Source organism: Chenopodium album, chromosome 9, assembly GCF_948465745.1.
Source record: "Chenopodium album chromosome 9, dcCheAlbu1.1, whole genome shotgun sequence".
Taxonomy (NCBI): domain Eukaryota; kingdom Viridiplantae; phylum Streptophyta; class Magnoliopsida; order Caryophyllales; family Amaranthaceae; genus Chenopodium; species Chenopodium album.
In genome coordinates this window covers 37706147-37714430 of record NC_137842.1, presented here as the reverse complement: position 1 = coordinate 37714430, position 8284 = coordinate 37706147, and the positions used below count along the sequence as shown (strand labels likewise).

The following is an 8284-nucleotide window of genomic DNA, read 5'->3' as shown; positions in this document are numbered from 1 at the left end:
CTCAAGTGCGGCTTCAAGGCTAGATTTTTGAGGAGGTGGAGGAGCGGGTTGGTTATATTGTTGCCTTTGTTGGTTTTGGTCCCTTTGGTTAGGGTGACGGTAAGGAGCTTGTTGGTTTTGTGGATGAGATTGGTTGTATTGGTTTTGAGGGGGGCCTTGATTTTGTTGTTTCCAACCCGTGATTTGTTGGGGTTTCCAAACTTGATTGTAGGGTTGAGAGTATTGATCGTTTCTTTGCCCAATAGCCGCAGCTTGCTCTTGGTTAGTTGAGTTGCAATAGGAGGACAAGTGATCATTTCCTCCACAAGTTTCACAAGACATGACTTGTTGTGAAGAAGAGCTTGGAGATGTAAGCGTGGCTTGATCTAGCTTGTGAGCTAGCATGTCAAACTTTGATGCAATACGGTCTATTGCACTAAGGTCGTGGATTCTGCCCTTCTTTGCTTGAGGTTGTCGTCTATCACCTCCATATGCATAGTGCTTTGCCACTTCTTCAATCATCTTGTATGCATCATCCACCGATAGCTTTTTAAGGCTACCACCGGCCCCGTTATCAAGGTTTTCCCTTGAAGTAGGAGTAAGACCATCATAAAAGCTTTGAACAATGATCCATGATGTGAAACCATGGTGTGGGAATTTTCTAGTGTAGTCCTTGAAACGATCCCAAGCTTCACTTAAGGTTTCATCAATCTCTTGGTTGAAATTGGTGATTTTCCTTCTTAGTTCGGCGGTCTTTTCGGGTGGACAATACTTTCCAAGAAAAACTCTAGTGACTTCATCCCATGTGGTCAATGATCCCTCTTCTACCGTTCTCAACCAATGCTTTGCTTTGTCACGGAGGGAGAATTGAAACATGTGCATACGGATGAACTCTTTCGTAATGTTGTTTTGCTTGATGGTTGTGAACAATTCGAGGAAAATGTCCAAATAAGAAAAAGGACACTCATGAGAACTCCCACCAAATTGATCACTTTGTATCATACGGATGAGTTAAGGTGAAAGCTCAAAATTATTTGCATTCGTAGTAGGGAGACATATGTCACTCCGAAGTGTGAATGCATTGGGGTGGTCATAATCTCGTAACAATGGTGGAGGAGGATTGTTATCACCCATGTTTTCTTCTTTGTTGGTTGCAAAGATTTCCTCCGGATCGGAACCCGAATATACAATAGAAAACTCGGGTGTGCCTTGCAAAAGCCTCCTCACGTTTCTCAAAGTCCTATTTAACTCTGGATCAACGGGAATAAGCGGTGATTGCTTACTCTTCCGTGTCATGTAAGGTCAAACAAAGCTAAGAAAAACGTTAGAAATGACTATCACAAGTTGAAAACACAAATATACAAAAACAAATAAGAAAAATTATGATACACATATACACACTTAGACTCATTCAACAATAATACATTCAATGTGACTTTGCCTCCCCGGCAACGGCGCCAAAATTTGATAGGCCTTCATCAAGCCTACCAAAGATAAAGTCCTATCTTGATCTCATTAGCTAATAGCAAGGGTAAGAAAGGGTCGAACCCAAGAGAGGCGTTGAATCAACCACCGACATACTACCGTTTAAACAAGCTAAATGAAGTCGAAATTGGTTTGGCTTTATGTAGCATGTACTAATTCAAATCAACTAATACTAAGGGATGATTAACAATATTTAGATAATTCTAGGGCTTGGGATATACCACTCAATTTCGTCACAAATCACAATTAGCAGGTAGAAAACAATGGTAATTTGAGGGGATAATATAGGGGAAGTCATCTAAAGCACCCACCTACTCTCTCAAGCTAGAGGGATTACTCGAATCATGAATACAACCTACTCTCGTGGTTACAAAGCATAAAACAAGTATTAAAGCATAATCACGATGACAAAACATTCCCTTAACTGGAAATTCCTATTCTCATGGCATTTCAAGTCCATTAAGCATAAAGGAGATAACTCAAGTTCATCTCTCGATCCTTCGTTGAGAAAGCTTAGATAATAGTTCTAGCAATGGCCATATACAAGAACTAAGCAATTAAACCACTTAAGCTTAACTAATTAACATCCAACAATTACCAAATTAACACATGCAACAAGTAATTAGTGACTACATTGAGGGTTTTACCCAAACCCTAGAAAATTAGGCTACTCATAATCCATGGAGATTAAAGCAATTAAGGATTTCAAGTAACTCATGAACAAGAATCAACTAAAGATTAAGCTGAATAACAATCTAAGCATACAAGAACTAAGCAAGATAATTAACAATCAAAACAATTAAAATGGAAGAGAGGAGTGAGAAAATGTTACTAGAAGCTTCAACTTGAATATCAATGGTGGAACTTGTCTTCTACAATGATTGAGAATGAAATTTCCAAGCTAATAATTATAATCTAACTAATGATTTGGGAATATTTGTGTTTCTACAATTGCAAACTAAGAGGAAGCACTAAAAACTTGGATGCCGTACAAATGAGCTCAAGGGGTTATTTATAAAGACCCCCAAATAAAAAGGACAGAGAAAACAAGAGTCGGGCACGGCTACAGGTCAGCACGAACGTGCTGAGGTTGGCACGGACGTGCAGCTATACCTGCACGGACGTGTTGAGGTTGGAACGGACGTGCACCTAGGAGGCAGAAGGTGCTGTTTTGGCCAGGGCATCCTGCACGGACGTGCAGGCCTTGTTCAGTAGAATCAGTTTTGAAACTGATTTAGGCTGAGCAAACTGCACGGACGTGCAGGATCAGACACGGACGTGCTGAGCTTTGCACCGACGTCAGGCCTTGAAAGCAGTAGGCAGTAGCTTCTGGTCGTGCTGGAACACTTCTGCAAGGACGTGCCATACTTTGCACGTCCGTGCAGACTCTCTAAGGCCTTTATCTTCACTTTTCTTTGGTTTTGCTCCATTGTTTCGGCTTCTAACCTCAGTTTATCATCCAAATGCCTCAAATGGTCGTCTTTGAACCTAAAACCCAACAAAAACACTAACAACCCGTGAAACAAGGGATACACAAAAGTTGAACAAAAATAGAGTAAAAGTGAACCAAAATGCCAATATACTTAAGTAAACAAGGTTCAAAATCACTCTAAATTCGTATCAAATAACAAGTTATCACGCACGAAGCCGCAAAAAGATCAAAGAAACCCATAAAGACGCGGGCGTGCAAAGTACGGGCACGAGCGCACCACCTGCTGGCGCGCGTGCGCCATACCTGCAGCGCGGGCGCGCCTTCCGGGGTATTTGCTTGCTCAGTTTGGTTTTTGCGCCCTCTAAAATTATCATTGTAACCCGATTTATGGAAAAAAATTGAGAAGAAGTATTATTCTTGTTTTTTATCATATTCTTAGCTTAGTTGAGAGCTTCTCTCTCTAGTTTTAGGGTTAGTTTAGGAGCAGATTTTAGAGAGAGAAAGTTAGGAATTTCAATGGTGATTGAGAGATTAAAGATTCAATGGTGACAATTGTGTTGGAGATCTTCTCTATTATCAATGAGCATTCTAAACTTTATCTCATTTTATTGCTTTGTTTGATTTCATATTTGTTTGGTTTGATTTTGATGTTTGATTGTTGATTAGTGTAATTGTTCTTCATAGATTGTTGATTCTTGATTTCCTTAGTTGTGTGTTGATTAGATGATGATGTTAGTGTAGTTGTTTGCTAGGAATTGGGTAAACCTTCTATGATAGATTGATTATGCTTAATTTGGGAATTATGTTGATTAATTGTTGAGATTAAATCGATTAATGGAAGTTTGCATGTGTGTAATTCGATTAGGCCTTTAGAATTATGCTAGATTGCATTGTGAATCTACATTAATACGGACCATTGATTTGTAGCTTGCAATTGTCGATTGAGCTTGATTAGTGATGCTCCTAGTTAGAGTCTCTCGTAGTTGGCGCTAGTTTGACCTCTAGGAGATAGCTTGTTGACTCTTTTGATTGAGCTTGCCATTAGTCTTCGCAACCATTGATTTGCATATTGTTTCCTAGTTGTTACAATTGTCATGATTACTTGTTGATCCCGTTCCTAGTTCTTTATTTGTTTGGTTCCTTTGTTTGTTAGTTGTTAGTGTTCTCTCTTTATCTTTGTCTTCGACCCAGCTTAGGCGCATAATTGAGAGAGCTTGAACATTAACGTTCCTTTGGGTTCGACCCTTAACTTGCCTCTATACTAGTATTTAGGTTGGTTAAGTTTTTATTAATTTAGTTTAACCGAGGTAGGATTAGTTTCAATGACCTAGTTCCACCCCTCGTTGAAATGGCGCCGTTGCCGGGGAACGGTGTCTATGTTTGAGTGTTTTTTATTGCTTGAGTTTAGGTCTTTGTATATACTTTTCTGTTTGATTTTTGTTTGTTTTGTATAAAAAATGAGAAATACCTCGTTTCCTCAATTTGAGAATGATCCATTTTTGGTGTACTTTAATAGACTAGAGAACTTCATTAGTTACCATGGTTATGATTGTTGGGAGGCTTGTGAGATTTGTTATCATAATTTGACTAAGCAAACTAGAGACATTGTTGAAAGCATGTTTAATGGTCGATTTCGGGCATTGTCAATCGATGATGCTTTGGACTTTTATGTATGGTTTTCTAGAGATAGTTATGAACGTGGTCATAGTTATTCAAATGCTTCTATTGATGATTGTTATGTTCCATATTCCATGAATTATGAATCTTGCATGCCTTCTTGTGCCCCCATTCCCCATTTTGATGATGCCACTCATATCTCTAAGGTTGATCCTCCCATGCTTGCACATAATTCTTTCCCCCATGATACTCCTCAATGCTCTTCATCTTTCCAATCTTTAGGGTCTAGCTTTGAGTCTCCTCATAATCAAATTCGTGGTTCATTGAGAGAATTAGAGATGAATTCTAATTTGGAACCAATTGAGATGAGACTTTCGAAGATTATGAGAAGCCAAATGGAAATGGTGAAAATGTTGGAAGAGAGTAATGTGGGTGTTCTTAGGAAGGATGAGGAGATGGAGAATCAATTGTCATCGATGATGAATGTAAATGAAGTTTCTATCACTCTGGTAGATATGGAAGATGATGATAATGATTGTTTTGAGAGCTCCAAGGTGTGCAAGGAGGATGTTAGAGATCCTATGAGAGAGGAAAAGGGTGTGGAGATGGATGTTCCAAAACAGAGTTTGCACTTTGAACCTCCTTCTAAATTTGAATTTCGTTCCATTGAGCTTTTAGATGGACTTGAAGAGAAACTAAAAATGTTGGTTTCTCTTAATTTTGAGGAAACATTAATTCAAGTTAAGGAGGATGGGACATTGTAATTTTTGAACCGTGGAGAAGTTGTGAGGAAAGAGAGTGAGGATGAGAAGGATGAAGTAGTTTCCATAAGAGATTGGATGTTTGAAGGTGATGAGGACCAAGAGGTTTTGAGTGTTAAAAAACCAATTGATAAGTCAATTCCCCCACCCACCTCCCTCGATTGTAATTTCATTCCTCCATTCTTTAATTTTGAAAATCAATCTTCTTCCACCCCATCTCCTTTGAATAATGACCATGGTTGCTTTGAGGGTGAGGCCTTGAGCTTAGATGATTTTGATAGAGAAGGGGTTCCATATGATAAGGTTGAGGAGGTAGAGCTTACTTTTGATAATTTTGAAGATGAGAGTGAAGTGTTTTGGGTAGGTTGAGTCTCCAACTCCTATCTCAAATCTTAAACCATTGCCTTCCTCTTTCACCTTTGATGATCCGTTCTCTTGTACATTTTTCATCATTGAGAATGGTGAGGCCTCTTTAGAGGGAGATTGTACTTCTCATGTTTATTTTGAGCTACCTCCCAAGTTTGACCCTCAACCCTTGGATGAGCTTCCTTTAAACCATAATGATGATATAAAGCTTTTGAGAGCTCATTTAGGGTGTGAAGTTTATGAGGAGGATGTGATTGAGAAAAAGCTAAATTTGAATAATGACGAGTTGGAGGAGAGCCCTTTAGATGTGAGTTCATTGGATGAGAGAGATTGTGTTTCAATGCATAGTGGTGTAAGTGAGCAACCAATTCCCATTTCTTCACCTTACACCTCATTTTCAAGAAAGCTTGATCTTGTTCCCTCCTATCCCATGTCATTACCTTCTTTTCTCATATCCTCTCTTCTTGAAGAACCTTTAGTCCCCCAAGTGCCTCCTTTGATGACTTTTGAGGACAATGGTGGGATTTCCAACAAAAAATATTTTGTTGAGAAGAGTATGCCTTCTTCTTTTTCTTTTATTTCTCTTCCTTTTTCTTATATTCTTATTTTTCCCTTCTCTCCTTCTTCTTCTTGGAATTCTTCTTCTCAACCTCATAGGTGTTCACTAAGCTTATTGCATGCCTTATTTTTTTCATGTGCATACTTGCTTTCATGTGAAATATGTAGTAGTGCATTTGACAAGCTCTTGCGATCGTTGCAATACTATTTTACTAGAGCGGTCAAGCTTGGACCTTAAGCAAGCCTTTCTCGAGAAGTAACCCGTGTTTTATTGCTTTAATTTTCTTTTCTTTTTAGAATAGATTTTCTCTCATGGAAATGTTTGTATTCCTTTTTCTAGGTAAATGACTTGATATACTTTGGTGCTTCAATTTGGATCAAGAATCAAAGAAGTTTGACTCCTTCTTTGCTAGCATATAGAAGACAAGGTTCAATTCTTGAGGAAATTAGCTTTGAAAGGTTTAATTGGGTCATTTGCGGGCATTTACACCCACCTAATATCCGGTAATATCCTTCCTTGCTCTTTCTCAAGTGGATGATGACTTGTTGGACGTATGTTGGTTTGTTGGATTGCTCTCCTTGTTTTCCCCTCCAATGGTTTCTATGATTTATGTTTGAGTGTATTGTCTCATTCAAGATTGAGGGAGGGTATTCTATCATGTTTGATGGGATGTTGATTCATATATTCTATGCACCTTTGTATATGCTTTTCCATGTTTCTTTATTTTTAAAAACTCCAAAAAAAAATTTGTTTCTATCAAGGCAAATTTGCAATGTGTCTTTGTTTTGTTTTTTCTTTGGACATAATACTTTTGGACTTGTATAATTGAATGCTTTTCTTCTTAAATGGTAACGGTGTGCACCGTTTGAGCGTACTCTTGGTTGATTTTAGAATAAAGCATGCTAAGGTTGTTGGTTAGAACTAGTGGGACCATGAAACCGGATTCTACTTTTTATGTCATGTTGGTAGTTGCTTCCTATAGTCGAATTGACACTAATAGTGAGTCTTTCCTACATCCATGTGAGTTTCATTATTTTTCAAGTCTTCTACATATAATTGCATGAGCTGCATGGATCCTTGACTATTGCGGACCTAATCTTGAATCTTGACTCATAATTCTCAAACACGAGACCGAACCAACTAGGAAGGACAAAGGCAACTTTTTGGGGTGGTAATTTTTCATTTCTAGGATTTTCTTCTTTCTTTTTAATTCATTGGGTTTACATTTGCCTTCTTGCTAACTATTTGAGCCTTTCCCTTCTTTTCAATCCACATCTTTAGAACTTTGAGCCTTTTGTTTCTTTTTGTTCCTTTTTTTGTTTTTGTGAAGCAAATGGTCATGTTTTTGGTATATAAGGTTAGATATTGGTTCTATTTGTAAGCAAGCTTGTGTTTTGTGTATTTTATTTGTGAACAATGGAAAATGTATAATAGAAAAAGTCGTCCAAAGTTAAAAAAGGTAAGAACATAATAAATGCAAAGTTGTAAAAGCCGTCCAAAGTTAAAAGAGGCGAGGACAATTTCTTTGAATATATGCATAAAAAGAAAAAAAAAAGTGGGTGAAAATGAGAAAATTCAAAAATATTTTTATGTGATTCTTTTCTCCCTTTCTACGCATTGAGGACAATGCTTCATTTCAGCTTGGGGGAGAAGCGTTTACGCTTTTTGCATATATGTTTGTGAGTATAGCTTTGAATAAGCTTGGGGGAGTTAATTTGTTTTTGTTTGGCGATTTCTTGGTTATGAGGAGAAGGTTTGATCACCATTTGCTTCACTGATTAGGAATACCGCCAAATTTTAAAATTTTAGCCTACCCCTAACCCTTTTTGCATTCCCTTATGTTACAACCGTTGGGAAAGACCTTTTGACCTAGAGGTTGAGTCATATACTGAGGGAGGGCATTATGTGTTAAAGCCAAAGGAGAGGGGATGCAATGTCAAGATGTCGAGTAGCCTAAAAATTATTTCTTTTTCTGGTTCCTTCGTGGAACTTTTGAGATGCTCGCTAGGGGAAGATATGAAACTAGTAGGGAGAACGCAATAAGACCGTTTGGGATGAAAGTGGATTGCGTTTCTCTAGTTCCTA

General features: G+C 38.1%; 1 non-coding gene across 1 annotated transcript; it reads left to right on the top strand.

Annotated features, from left to right (window-relative positions):
• The first annotated feature begins 619 nt into the window (after positions 1-619).
• LOC145560879 (small nucleolar RNA R71) lies at positions 620-726 on the top strand. Its single transcript, XR_014093475.1, has one exon. It is a non-coding gene; the product is annotated as a small nucleolar RNA R71 (small nucleolar RNA).
• Positions 727-8284: the final 7558 nt, after the last annotated feature.